Below are 15,237 nucleotides of genomic sequence, written 5' to 3' on the forward strand. Positions count from 1 at the left end.
GTGACTTGAACTCATACTTTTAATCTGATATTGTTGCGTAGATACATAAATAAATAAATAAATAAATAAATAAATAAATAAATAAATAAAATGTCACATGGATTGCTTTTTGAATCACCATCTTCATTTTTTGCACATTATGAAAGTTTTCTTTGTGTTTCTGCGTCTTGATGTTTAAAACATCCGTAAATGTCAGCAATTATTGAAAATGCCATGTGCCGAGCCGGGCCTCTTCAGAACAAACGGACAGAATCTAAAGACAGGAAGTGGTTTACAGGCGCCTGATCACAGGAGAAACTGATTTTGTTTATTTTTCATTTAGCTTTTCTTGTGTTCAGTCACATTTTTGTCACAAAATCAATAGGCATTACATAAAAACATAAACTAACGTGATCTGTGCCACTGGCCCCACTGGCCCACCTTTGGTAGCACCCCTGAGCAATGGATTATTCTGGATCAACTGTGACTCGGTCTTCATGTTCTTCCTCTTTTCTCTTCATATTTATATTGTAAGTGGTACATATCACACCAAGACCCTGTTCCTGGGTCCTTTTTTGTTGTGAAAATCATAGCATGTCTGCTGTGCTTCGGCTGTTTGTGTACACAATGAACGGTTGTGGTTTTCTCAGACACCAAAGCTCTTTAAACCCAGGTCTCAGAGTGGAGGTTTTAGTAAACCCCCAGCATCGGTGTAAAATGCTGCATGTGCTCTACAGACGGCTGCAGTCAGTAGTTTTTCAGAGTGAAACCGTAACGATGGTGGGCAGAGAGTGCTGTTTGTCCTGATCACCCTGATTTCACCGTGTGGAGCAACTGAACCTTATCTGAGGTCCAAACCAACATCGGTGTTTCACCATTTTGGAAGTAACTCAGACTAAAGTGTCTGTGCGTGTTGCTCAAACCCAAAAATCACAGCGCCATCTTGTGTCCTGACATGGAAACTACAGCAGATTCAACGAGCGCAGCTTTACCGCCTGAACGTGACTTTTTCACAATTGCAACATCAGAAAAACTGTAACATTTCCAGAGATCGTTCATGTGTAAACAGGGCCTGTTGTTGTGTGAATGTTTATGAAGCATTCACACTATTGTGATACATTTTTCTTCCGTATGGTTTTCTTCTGCTAATTTCAGCTGCTTCTTCCATTTCAGCTACATTTAAGCCTTTTTTTTAGCTAATTTTCTCAGTTTCTCAGCAAGTTCTGCAATAAGCATTCAGCAATGTGTTCACAGGAAATGGCATTTCTTATTTTTTTATCAAGATGATTACTGCCAAAATAAAGTAATTTAGTCTAATATGTGGTTTCCAACCCATTGCTAATAAAATATTTATAAAATCATGTTCACATAAAAAAAAACCTGCGTTTATGTTGACGTTATTTTCAGATGACAGCAGCCATCTTTGGTTTTAACTCTGTTTACATAAACGTCCACAACTGTCCCAAGATGGCCACCGCAGCAAACCCATGAAGGCTTTAAGTCAGTCACATTCACAGATATTTATCTATAATCTGGTGTCGTCGTAGCCGAGTCAAACCTATAATAATAATAATTATAATTATTATAGGTTTATTATAGGTTTATAATAATAATTATTATTATTATTAAAGTCAAACCTAACATTTGGAGCTCTAACTGATCTCATGAGATGACGTGGTTTAAAACTTTGGCGTGGACACGGCGGGCGATATGCATTCCTTCACACAAAGCTCGGCCTTTATTCTTTAAAATCTTTACACAAAATATGCGAACTATCCCTTTAGGTGTGTTTTCTGGTTGAAGAGGAGAAAATGGGTCGCAGCAAACCTTTTGATCAAATATGAAACGTGGACCGCTGGATCGGACCTTTCTGCCCGACTGCGAGCGCTCCTGAAGCCTAGCGGCGGTGGTTGCCATGACAACACAACACTCCGAGTCGAGTCCCGCCTCTCTTCAGCTCAGGCCCACATGTGCAGAATGTGGCAGGAAGGCAGGGCTGGAGCAACGAGACGTGAAGGGAGGAGGGCCGGGACACGACCCCCCGGCTCCCGGCTCGGGGGCTCGGCCAAAAGAGGCGGGCGCCTGGAAAAAGTGACAACAGGGCAGAGGGGAGGGGAGAAGCTGGTCAGTGAAGGCCTCATGAAGCTTCTGAGCTCCAACTTTGTTCCTCTGTTATCGTCGTGACGCGAGACGCCTCTGAGCAGAGCTCGCCCGGAGCGCAGCACCACCACGACAAGTTCAAAAGCAAGAAGTCACGGTGAGTCCGTTTCTTGTGTGTGACGGGTCCATGTGATGGTGGGCGGGCGGGGAGGTGGGCCGAGCTCACATTATCTCTGCTGATCGACCAGATCAAACAGAACCTCCTCAGAAGTTCTTCACAGACGCAGGGACGGGACTTCTGCGGTCCAGACGACCCAAGACGTTTTGGACAAATAAAAAACTTCAAATGAAACGCTCAGAAAAGTGATCTGGGAGCAGAGTTTGTGTACAGAGGAGGAAGGTGGTGGGTGGGCCGCGGGCCACACTTCCCCCACAACATTCCCGACAAACCCATTTGGTTCTGGTTCCTGTGAGCCCCTCGAGGACGAGCTGCTATAAATACATGAGAACCGGAGCGTGGACGGGCTGCAGCCTTGGGTCTGAGCTGACGGAGGACAGGAAGTCAACACAGACCCAGGAGGGGGTCCGGTGGTGTTCGGGTCCAGAGGTGTCTGTGTTTGGTTCTGTTTTCCACTTGGAGACGGACTCAAGAGTTTCTAAAAGTCCAAATGTTAAAGCTGTAGAACCTCCAGCAGAACTCTCTGTGGCCCACTCTTTACATCGTTGAGTTCTGCTCGACTCTCTGAAGGTCCACAGTGTTTCGGTCAGGTTCAGGTTCTGGACTCTGACTGGACCACAACAGCACCGTGGTTCTGTTCTGACCCGTTCTATTGTGGATTGGCTGCTGTGTTTGGGATTATGGCTCTGTTGTACCCAGTTTGGTCCAAGCTTCAGCTGTTGGGCTCCAGAACCCTTTGGTCTACAGAGGAGTTCTGGTCCACTCAGTGACTGACGGGAGCTCGAACCATCAGCCCTGCACCACCGTGCTGACAGTTGGGAGGAGCTGTCTGCTGCAGTGCATTCTGGGTAAACATATGTCCTCTGGTCTGGTTCTGGTCCAGAAGTCTTGTGATTCTTGTGTCTTTAGAGAGAAGAGGCCATGACCTTTGACCTTTTTCTCAGATGGAGTTTATGTCTGATCACTGCACGGTCTGCCCTTCAGGGTGAATCTGCTGTAAGGCTGTCAGCTGTCCTCAGTGTTGTCCACTCTTGGATAATCTTTCTCTGTAGAGTGATGGAGTCCACATAGTCTGGGGATGACCTTTGACCCTTCCCTCCGAGCTCATTGCTGATGTCTTTCTACCTTGGTGTTGTGTCAACTCACACCAGGATGCTCCAGATCTGACGTGGATCTGAGTCTCCCAGGTTTTTTATTTTGGCTTCATTTCTGTTGAATAAATTCTGTCTCGGTGGACCCAGTTGTGTTTTTGTTCGATACGGATCGTTTCAGAACCTGGAAGAGACCGGGTCAGTCCGAAGACTCTGAGTTAAGAGCTGATGTGAGGAACGTTTGTTTACGTCTCTAAAACAATCCCGCGGGTGTTTGTGGAGCTTTGATTTATCTCCCTGACCATCGCCACCGCCGCTTCACGTCCAAAACAACCGGACGAGAAAACACCCGGAGAACGTTTCACATGCACACAGAGCCGCCGCTTGTCGAGCCCAATTAAAGCTCCGGGGGATTTACAACCGCCTCGTTATCCCGTTTCTTTTTACCTGATCAGGTCTTGTGTGGACACGCGTGACGGAACCAAAGTCTGGTCGAGTTTTATTACGTTTATTGAAACGCAGCGCGTCTGTCCAGTTTACTGACGAGCCTCAAAAAGAGACGAACAGAACCGTCGGCTTTTATTTACTTTATAAAAATTAAGTTCTGGTGATTTTTATTTAAACGTTTTACAATAAAATGTGGAGAATACAGGAAGCAAAAACATTTGGAGACGAGAAAATTTAACAAAGTATAACAGAAAACAAATTAATAAAAAGACACAAAACCAAGAGAAACAGATGAATCTGAAAACAACAACGGATAAAAATAAACCGAAGAAAAGATCAAAGGAAAGGTAAAATAGATAACAACAACAAAACTAACCAAAAGGAGAGTAACCAAAAATAGAATAAATTAAAGAAAAAAGATGAATAAAAAAGTTTAGACACAAAGGTCAACAGGTTTAAAGGAGTGAAGGAATAAAAAGTGGAAAGATGGAACTATAAAAAAGAGACAAAACATGAAAGAGAAAAAGTACAAAAGTCTAAAAATAAAAGGAAGGAGTGAAGGAGAGCAGAAAGAAAAGAAACAGAAAAATAAAAACTACCGGCAACTATTCCTGTGAGAATGCAGTGTGAGTGTTTATTGAAGAACTTACTAAAAAAAACAGCTGAAACAAGCTGGAATGGAAGAAAAAGCAGAAGAAAGCAGAAAAACATTTGTTGATTTATGTTTAAATAAGCAGAAATGAGCACAAAAAATAGGAAATTTGTTTTTAAAAAAGGCTGAAATTAGCAAAACATAGCTGAAAAGAAGAAGCTAAAACTACCAGAAGGAAGGGAAAATAACTGAAATGAGCTATAAATTGTGGAATTAGATGAAAAGTTAAAATTAGCATCAAAAGAGCTAAATGGTAGCTGAAAGAGCAGAAAAAAACTGAATAGAGATAAGAAGCTGAAATTAACATAAATAAGTTAATTAGGCTGAAAACAGCAGAAAGTACCACAAAAACCTGAATTTTGCTGATGTCTTAGCTTAAATTAGCTAAACAATTCTAAAAAGGTAGAACAAGCTAAAGGACACTTGTTTGCCCAGTTAAGCTGAAAGAAGCAGAAAAGTTGACATTTTCTGAAAAAAGCTGAAATTGGCAACAACAAAAAACCAAACAGGTGAAAAGTAAATTAGAAAAGCAGAAAGAAGATTAAATTACAAGATCAAAGTAGATGGAGCACATTTTTGCTGAATTAGGCTAAAAAAGTCAAAAGGAGTTCTAAAAATGTGGAATTGGCCAAAAAAGCTAAAATGAGCATAAAAATAGTAGCTGAAATAGCAGAAAATGCTGAAATTAGCAGAAAGAAGTTTGAAGAAGCACAAAAATGTTGTAATTAGCAGAAATAATTTGAAAAGAGCACAAAACAGCTGAAAAACAGCTGAAAGTAGCTGAAAAAAGTTTAAATTTGCAGAAGGAAGCTGAAGCAGAACAAAATGTGACAGGAGCAGTAAAAGGCTGTAAACACATCTAAAGATTTGAAGGAGGTAAAATGAGCTCAGTTCATTTTATATGAGGAATAAAATGTCAGAAAAGGTTAAATATTTCAAAAAGTTAAAGTTGCACCAACACCAGAAGTCACAGCAGGATTGTCCTGAAACAGCTGAACGTTTCGATTCATGACTTGTTGAAATAGATGAAAACTGGGACGAGAATCACGTTGAAAAACATATTGAAGAAAACTGGATCACAGAAGTTTGAATGATTCATAAACAATTAAAACAATTAAAATGTGACAAACACTGACGGAAATAAAAGTTAATGGAAGAAACGGGGAAAGAACGGACGATAAAGAATAAAAGAAACTGAAAAACTAAATCAAGGATAAAGTTGAAAACTAGAAACAAGGAAAGAATGGGGGGAAAGAAAAAGGAAGTGTGGAAACGAAACCACCTGAAGGTTGGACGGGGAGGAAACGGAACGTGGAAGATGAAGCGCTGAGCTGCGTTCTGAGGGTCGGAGCTGTAAAACGAACCACCTGTTCCTGCTCGCAGCAGCTGCCGGTCCAAACCGACTTATTTTAAGAACCGAGTCAGAGCTGCAAATATCCTCCGACCCGCCGGACCGTCTCCGAGTTCTGAAGTGGAAACGGAAACCTCAGATCTGCTCCTCCCGTTTACAACGAAGCGATCTCGAACCTGTCATCAATAAAACGGATGATTTGATAAACCAACTTCTGGAAACCTGCTAGATGTTCACAAGGGTCCGTCTGGATGGAAGACGTAGATCCATGATGCATTTGAAGTGCCTGGGAAAAACTAAACTCCAGGTTAACCGTGCTAGTCATTTCATTTTATATATTGCAAATGGGGGAGTGGTGGTGCAGAGGATAGAGAAGGTGCGCCTGTGATCGGAAGGCTGCCGGTTCAACTCTGCGGACCGACCACACCAAAATGTGGGAGGGAAAGCTGAACACCCCCACCTGCCTCCACCCCTCTGGACCTCCAGAAAGTAGCTTTTCATGTGTAGCAGGAGGACCATCAGTCAGTCGGTCAGTCAGTGGCCTGATGGCCGCCTGCTCTTCACAGAACCAGCCTGATGTTTTAAAACAGCCGAACGCAGCTAAACGGTGAAATCTCAGCTCTCTTTGTGCTCACACTTTAACAAAATGTTGCTGAGATAACTGCAGTCACGTTGTGGAGAGAACAACACGGAGCGATTCATCGGGTTCACCGCCTGACGGACAGATAAACGAGTGTTTGATGGAAATTGATTTTTGCTGCTAATTATTGATGTTTTACTTCTTTTCCAGCCGTGTGAAAGTGAAGTCAGGGTTCGAGTTTGAGTCGTTCCTAAACTATAAAAAGTTCCTGCATCTTTCATCTCATCAGCTTCAGTCTGAAATGTCAAGCTTTTTGAAAATCACCGCAGATTTTCTCCCAGATTGAAATTCCTCCTGTTATTTCCAATGATTGATGCCAGAAAAGGCTCATTTTCCTCGAACATTTCACCTGAACAGTCTGAATAATTCTCACTTTCAGTCAAAAATGGAACCAGACCGAGAACGATTTGTCTTCTCTGCCTTCACTTCTGCTTCATCGTCGTCCACCTTCACCTCTTTTTAATTTTTTATTTTTATTTATACAGGTTAGTCTCATTGAGTCACAAGAACTCATTTACAAGAGAGACCTGTTTTACACAGACAACAATAAAAATCAATTAAAATAAAATCATGTTATTAAATCACTGTTACTGTCAGCAGCATGATCTTGGCAGCAGTAAGGTTCTCTTAGCAGCGTGGTCCTTTTATCAGCGTGATGATAATAATGACAATGACTGCTCTCCAGAAACTTCCCCGCGGAACTGAACTGTTCCATAGAGTTCTGTCCGTGCAGGCAGATGGAGGATCATGGAGACAGCCGTCATGACAGGCCTGAGGCTGGAAAGGAACCAGAGTGGGTCTATCATCGTTCAGTGGAAGATGAAATATAAAGGCCGGTTTTCACAAGACTTGAGAACTCAGATCTCACTGACGTGGTCTTTAGGCAGTCTTTGGTATTCAGAGAAAATGCAGCTCAGGACACCTGATAAGCCCCTCCCACTGCAGCACACGTCGCACATAAACAACAAAAACATAAACAAGAGCCCGACTGATATGGAAATTTTGGCTTTTACCAAAACTGGTATTGGAAGGGCAAGGCAACAGCTCATAACTGATATAATTGCTGAAAGTTGTTTAGCTTTGTCCACCCCCAAGAATCTTAAGTAAACAGCAAGTGGGGCGGAGCTTGTTTATTTAGCTCATCTGTTAGCAACCATGAAGCTAAGCTAGTCAGAGCCACGCTATACTTGAAAGTAGTCTCCATGTGCCCTCTGCTGGATAACTTGTACAATTACAGCTGGTTCCAGCATTTCAGAGATGAAAATTAGAAGTGCTTATATCAGCACATAATGGGACAGTTATCACCAATATGTCCCCAAATGCCCTTATCAGCCTAAGATGTCGGCCGTAGCGATACATCGCTCGGGCTCTATCGCTAACAGCAGGTTGTCAGAGTGGGTGTTCATTTGCAGTTGATGAAAAATGAGTTGAAGAAGGAAGATCTGGTATTTCTGTTAACTGGGGAGAAAGAACTGCAAACTTGTAAATTTTGGAGGAGACTTCCACCGTTTCCCACGCACGATGCTTGAACGTGCGCCTTCGTTGGTCGGCCGAGGTGCACAGACATCTGAGAACTGTTTCAAAGAGCTGCTGTATTCCATTTATTTGATTATCTATATAAGTTTTGATAGAACGGGTGCAAAGACAGCTGTAATTGTTATCGGCCTCAGAGCAGCTGAAGTGAAACGAGAGCTGCATAGTTCAATTAAACACGCCCACAAACTTCTGACCAGTCACTCAATAATTGTCAATAACCCTTGCAGGACAATAGTTCTGTTGGTTGTTTACAGTGTTTACCCTCGATAACAGCGGGGCGCTGGTCCCCATGACTCGATTTAACCTTTTTTTGTTCATTTTGTCCGTGATTTATTTCGGCCGGGGATGTGTGTGTGACCTGTGACCTGTGCACTGTTTGTACCAGCAGTTTTGGAGCTGGGGTGTGGGGTCAGCGTGAGGGAAGAGGCAGCATGAGTGCTGCCTTTAGCTTTTTAGCTAGCTCGCCTGTATTGTGGTTCGGTTTGGTAGGTGGGGCGATCGTTTCTGTTAACGGGGCGAGGCGCCCCATTTGTACAATGGTAGGGGAAACACTGGTTTACACATCTGTTTCTTGGAGGGACGGCTAGAACAGAAACATTCATCCACATCAGCGGAAATCGATTAAACCAGCCTTTAGTGTGAAACTGGTGTGAGCGACGTCATTCCTTCAGAAACAGTTGGGTCTTTAACAGTTTCTTTTCCTCTTTTGAAATGAAAAACACTGATGGCTTCTCTGAACAGACCTGTTTCTTTTTCTGTCAAGCTTCATTTCTGGCTCCTCTTCTTTATTTCTGAGATACTTTCTTACCGTTCCTTCTCATTTTTGCGGTCTGCGTTGCCGTCTTTTTTCACGTTTGCCACTCATTTTTGTGTCTTTGCAAACCCGTCACCGTTCTGTTTCTTTAAGTCCATCACGTCCCTGAGAGAGAGAGAGGACAGCATGACCGATCGGCACTTACCATAAAAATTGTTGTTCTAAATAGTGCCAGACTCCCAAACAATGCAGCTCCATGCATACAAATGGTTGTTTAGTGGGCATGAGGGAAGATGGACAGCTGCAGCTGAGCACCTATAACGATGATGGTGCGTCTGAACGGGGAGCGCCGTGAACACTTTGAACACAAAACTTCTTTAAAGGAAGCAGAAGTCGGAGACCTCAGCTGGTAGCTTGTCGCTCCGCTCTCAGTGAGCGTACACACAGCGCTTTAATCTAAATTCAACCACAGTCACAGAAGAAGACAACGTCTGGGGTTTTGACTACATAAATCAAATTGTTCAAAAATATTGCTGTAACACAACTCCAAGATGGGAAGACATCAGCAATGATCTTAAAGAAGCAACTGTTGCTGCCTTCAGTCTGGAAAGGGTCAAAGGTCATTTCCAAACTAGTTGCATTCCATCAACTAGTGGGAAACTTTTAGGACGTTTGATGATCTTTCAGGAATGGATGTTGCAGCAGATTCACCCTGAAGGTCAGACTGTGCAGTGCTCAGAGAAATGAGCTCCATCTCAGACTCGACAGTCCTCAGGTACCGAGTCAAAGGTCGAAGGTCATGACCTCTTCTCTCTAAAGACAACATGGCAGCACAACTTGAGTTTTGTTGTTTCATCTGAAGGAACCACAAGACTTCTGGACCAGAACCAGACCAGAGGACAGATGTTTATCCAGAATGCACTGCAGCAAACAGCTCCAGTGGTGGAGGCTGATGGTTTGGGCTGCTGTCAGTCACTGAGTGTACCAGAACTCCTCTGTAGACCAAAGGATTCTGGAGTCAAATGCGAGTCCATCTGTCCAACAGGACCATGATCCCAAACAGCTGATCTACAACAGAACGGGTCAGAAAGAACAGAACCAAGGTGCTGCGCCGGTCCAGTCAGAGTCCAGAGCCTGAACTTGACTGGACTGCTGTGGACCTTCAGACAGCTGAACAGAACCCTCGATGAACTCTGTGACTCTTCCTGATCGTACCGTTTGGCTACTGTTGAGCTAAAATTAGCCTTTGGCTTCAGTCTCCCTAATCCTAGCCTTTAGCTACTGTTTGTCTGTGTTTAGCCTTTAGCTACTGTTTGTCTAATCTTAGCATTTAGCTACTATTTTGCTAATTTTACCATACTTAGTTTCTTTAAATATAAAACTTCATCAGCATTCTACAGTTTAGCAGAAAATGTCCATTTTCTCAACTATTTTTTTAAATTTTAGTGTTTTTAGCATCGATTCTGCTGTTTTCAGTGTTGAGAAAATCTGAAACAGTTTTTTTTTGTGTGTGTTTGTCCTTTTGGTTCTGAACTACACTTGGCTTTTCTCAGGCTCTTTATCAGAACTCATCTGTGCTGGAATGAAAAGTGAAGCACTTCAGATAAAAGCTTTTTTTAAAAATAGGTCAAGTAAGAGCTAAAGTGTTCTCTTGAGTTCCAGCGATGCTGATCCATACTTTGCAAGTTTCTTTTTTTTTTCCAGGGTTAATTAAAGAAGGACTGTCAGCCTCTAATTAAAGGACTAACTGGTCACCATGGTTACTAATTGCAGCCAGCGAACCTTTTTACATGAAAACAATTATCAATATGACTTTCCTTCTTTGGACTCAATCTGAGAACACTCGATTATATTGAGCATCTTCACTTGACGTAAACAAACAGCAATTAGGAAAATGAGCTCAGAGAAATGTCAGAAGTTTTTTGTTTTTTTGCTTCAGTCTTGGCAAGTTGACAGTTTTAAACAACTTTAATTTATCAGTACGGGCATGTTGTCAAATCTAATTCTAGTTTGTTGGTTGATATTTTGACAGACTTGAGAGAAACTGAACAAATTGAATATGTACATATTTTATAATAAACACTGTAAGATTCTTTACATTTCTGCAGTTTTACCAAATATTTCAAAAAAAGGGTTCTGAATTTGACACGGCACAGAGAAACTCATCCAAGACAGGTCCGTCTTCAAGTTTTTAGAGTTAATTTGAGCCAAAATGGCTGCCAGAGCTAATGAAACAACATCATCTACATCCAGCTCGTCCTTTTTTAATTAAAAAGTTCCTGTTTATTGCCTGATGAAGCTGAAGTTAATGCAAGAGTAGAATTATTATACCCAAAAAATCAAATATATTTATGAATTATGTAGAACAAACTTATACGACAGTTTCCAGGATTTTCAAAAATAAATTGATTTTATATTTATTTTCCTCTCTGGGAACTATTAAAGCTGTCTAGCTAGCAGTTTGTCCAGTAGCTAGCTAGATAGCAGGTTTCAACTTCACACTATTTTGGCAAATAAAATAATAACCATATTAGCAGCTAATGTGCTTATTAGCTTTTAGTTAATAGTAGTAAAATAAGTGACTATTATTATTTAAGTTGTCAGAGTTGTAATGGTAGTTGTGGTCTTATGCCTGCTAATTGTTAGCTTTGTAGTGCGAACGGCCAAATGTGTGTTATCTAGTTGTGTGTTAGCAGCACGTGCCAGACAGTTTGTTGTTTGTTTGGTTTATTTTGAGCAATATACAGACAATAATGTTAAACAAAGAAAAAAATCAAATATAAATGTGCACAAGTTTCTCTCTACTTTCTGTTTAGCTCATGTCGAAAAGGAGTGGGAAGAAGTACGTACTTAGCATTAGCATTTTTTGAGCTAATGATTAGCATGTACAACTTTCTAGCCTGTAAATGAATGAATGAATGATAGTCAGATCTTTTTTCTTTCTTTTTTGTTGCTAATTGTTAGCTTGTCTATGCTAATAGTAATCAAAGCAGCAAAAAACAAAATGAGCATCTTTGCTAACAGGAGATATTTGAACTTTGAGTAGTTACTTGACATTCGCATCAGACCATCAAACCAGGAGGTAAACAACCTTCAGCTACAAGTAAATAAACTACTGATTATTTCATGGCTTTTTTTGTTTGTTTGTTTTTTACATTCTCTTAATATTTTTAGCAACAATATTTAGTTTAGAAGGAGGCAAAGAAATGCATGATTGTTTCAGGTTATCATTAAAAGGTAAGTTGTCAGGTTAAGCTAATTGTTGTATTTCAAATGTAAACTTATGAAGGTCTGTAATCTAGAGGAATCTCTGAATCTTGGATCTATATATGAGAATCTATAGGAATCTATATATCTTAGATCCTTATTTACTGTTTCTTTTTACACTTTATATTTTTACTATTGTTGGATGTAACTGGGGCCCAGAGTACATAATTTCGTTCCACCTCATGTACCACATGTGGTGCAGATGACAACACACCTACTTGAACTTGAATATAAATTAAGACTTGCAGTCATTAGCACTATCTAGCCATGGAAGTGTAATTCAGAGGGACATTATTAGTCTGACATGCTGTTAGCAAACTGTTAGCTTGTATATGCTAATATTTAGCTAATGCAATAGATAATAACCCTTCCAAGCTGAAGGAGTCGTCACAGTCTTTGGTCACCACGGGTCGCTCAGTTATTAGGCCAGCTAATTATTTTTACAGATCATTAGCTGCGTTTGGTAAGGATATAGCCTTCAGCTACAAGTATAATGTCTGCTGACTGCTCTGTGGTATTAAATGTTCCTCTCCCGTGGTGTCGAGCGGTGCTGCAGAAGCAGCTGAATGAAACGCACAGACTTTGTGCTTCACTGAAACCTCCTACATGTTGCGAGCACCTAGATTTGACTCCTTTAGCAGCTCCAACCCACCTCTGTTCTTACAAACAAGATGCCCAAACAATAAACCTGGGAAAGACTCGTGTTTACCCTGCGACACTGATGGCAGGGCGCAGCAGTGTGAAGGGAGAAGACCCACTAAAGTGATGGTCCATGTGGAGTCCAGACTATCTCTGAGTTCTTTAATTTCACTACAAATGAAACTTCTATGGCTCTGTCTACAGATTTCTTCTTTATTCTTTCAGGTTTGACGTGTGTGCCGTCGTACAGGCCTAACAATGTATTCTAAGAATTTCATTACGCAACATTCTCAGCTTATTACCAAGAAAACAACTGTTAACGGATTTTTATTGCAGATGAACACGAAGCTGTTTGTCTGCTTTTGGTGTGCAGGCATCTTCTCAGGGTTTTATTTACGAGTGAGGGAAGAATGGAGCGTATGATCGACATTATTGTGTTCTCTGTGCCGGTCCGTTGTGATGAAGAGGGAGCTGAGCTGCAAGCGGAAGCTCTCTGATTACTGGTCGGTCTACGTTCCTGCCCTCACCTATAGTCATGAACTCTGGGTAGAGGCTGAAAGAATGTGATCGCAGATACAAGCAGTCAAAATGAGCTTTAGCTGGACTCTCCCTTAGATATAGGGTGAGATGTTCAGTTCTCCAGGAGAGACTCTGAGTAGAACCGCTGATCCTCCAAACCCAGAGGAGCCCGTTGATATGGTTCATCTGGTAAGTATGAACCTGGATGCGTCCATAGGGAGGTTTGCTGCACATGTCCAACTGGGAGAAGACCTTGGGGAAGACCTAGGGCACTCTCTGGTCTGGAAACTTCTTGGAGTCCTCCCAGAAGAGCTGACGGTGGAGAGAGATGTCTGGACCTCCCTGCTCCCTGCCCTCGAGACCTGACCAGAACAAGATGATGGACGGATGGATGGACTTGCGTTTCTTTAAGAACTGCTAGTTCAGTAAAAACTGTTGTGTCTGCATTAACAAACAACCTGCCGAGGCATCGAGGGTTTATGTGAAGACATATTTATGCTGTGAATAATAATCTGTCAGGTTATGTGTATGAATTATGGTTTATTTACCTCAGAAGGATATGAGCGGGGTGGATTAAATATGCAGCGTTGGTTCAGAAATACTGTCTGGGATTTTGTCGGTCTTGGTTCCCCCTCACACTCTTTCAGTTTTTCCTGACATCAATTCTCCGTACGACTGAAATCAATCTGATGAATGTCAGGACAGTTTTAGACCCATTGGGAGGTGAAATAGTGCCAACGTTTTCCTGATTAAAACCAGCAATATTGAGTGTTTTTATTTAGACTGTGATTGTGAGGAGACCGTTAAAGCCAGGACTCGTGCAACTTGGCAAGATTTATAGCGGGAGAGAAGATTGTTGTAGTCAGAAACGAGTCTGCTCTTCCATCGTATCAGCGTTCGCCAGGACGTCTGAGCACAAACAAGCTGTGAGAAGTTGAGCCGAAGTGCTCTGTAAACAAAGTTATTGTTATTATTCAGCTCCAATACTTCCCTCGAGGGTGCTTCCACTGCAAAGCATATGAGTGTTTATGGTTCATGACACAATTATGATTAAGATGTTAGTTTCTAACAGCCGAGGAGGGGGCGGCCAATGGAGGAGGGGGCGGCGAAATGAGGGGAGGGAAACCTGGAGAGGAGACGAGCCATTTAGCTTCAGCGGTTCTCTGGTGGGATGAAGGCGATGAGCACAGAGCTGGGCTGTCACGCCGGGCTCGCTGTGGTCTGACAAAACCCTCGACTCTCACCCAGACATTACTCTGTCCTTGGTGTCAACCCCTCCCCCCACTTTTCAAGATTTATTTCTGGTAATCTCGGCAGCTGTGTTGGGGGTACTTTATATTTCTCATTTTTAATCTGTAATCTAGGGATATCCTGATGCATGCTCAATAATCCAGGTAGAACAATCTAACAAAGTTCAGTCAGGTCCTCTGGACGGATTAAAAAAAGAAGTTGAAACTTTTCATCTTTTATCAAAAAGACTTCTTCAGTCTGAGGAGCTGCACTAAACTCAGTCTTATAAACAGCACCTTCTCATAGTGGATCAATCAGTCTGTTGTTGACATCCAGAACTAGCTGTTCACATGATCAAGGAGCACCATCTGTCAAGAAGACCTGGCTTAACTTTGTTTGACATCTAGGGATAACAAAGTCCATGCTCAATAATCCAGGTATAAAATCCAACATTTGTTGTATTTTTTACCTGGATTATTGAGCATGGACTTTGTTGTTTTCAACCAGTTTGACAAGACTGTCAACAAGGAAGAGGGCCGGCAATAGAGGAGGGGGCGTACCAAAGAGACCATCTTATCACAAGCAGAACTGGTTTGTTCCACTTTGCAGTAAGCTGTTGGGGGAAGAATCAGTTTTGTTGTGTGTTTCCTTGACTGATGAAGCCTTCTGGATCGAAGGCGAAACGTTTCAGCTCAAAAAAAAAATAAATAAAAAAACTGTCCAGATGACCTGACTGAAAAATGTTGGACATCTAGGCATACTTTCCTCTCAAATCTTGCATCAAAAGAAATAATTTTCATCCGTCCGTCCATCCATCCATCCATCCATCCATCCATCCATCCATCCATCCATCC

At 41.9% G+C, this 15,237-nt stretch overlaps 1 protein-coding gene across 1 annotated transcript in view; it reads left to right on the plus strand.

The window, feature by feature from the left end:
• Positions 1-2,061: 2,061 nt before the first annotated feature.
• sgcd (sarcoglycan, delta (dystrophin-associated glycoprotein)) overlaps positions 2,062-15,237 on the plus strand; it is a 68,804-nt gene continuing 55,628 nt past the window's right edge. Inside the window, exon 1 of the mRNA XM_037688202.1 lies at positions 2,062-2,236. The gene's annotated coding sequence lies outside the window, so the exon portion shown is untranslated. The remainder of the gene's footprint in view (positions 2,237-15,237) is intronic.

This window comes from Nematolebias whitei, chromosome 14, assembly GCF_014905685.2.
Source record: "Nematolebias whitei isolate Nwh7 chromosome 14, NemWhi1, whole genome shotgun sequence".
NCBI classification, from domain to species: Eukaryota; Metazoa; Chordata; class Actinopteri; order Cyprinodontiformes; family Rivulidae; genus Nematolebias; species Nematolebias whitei.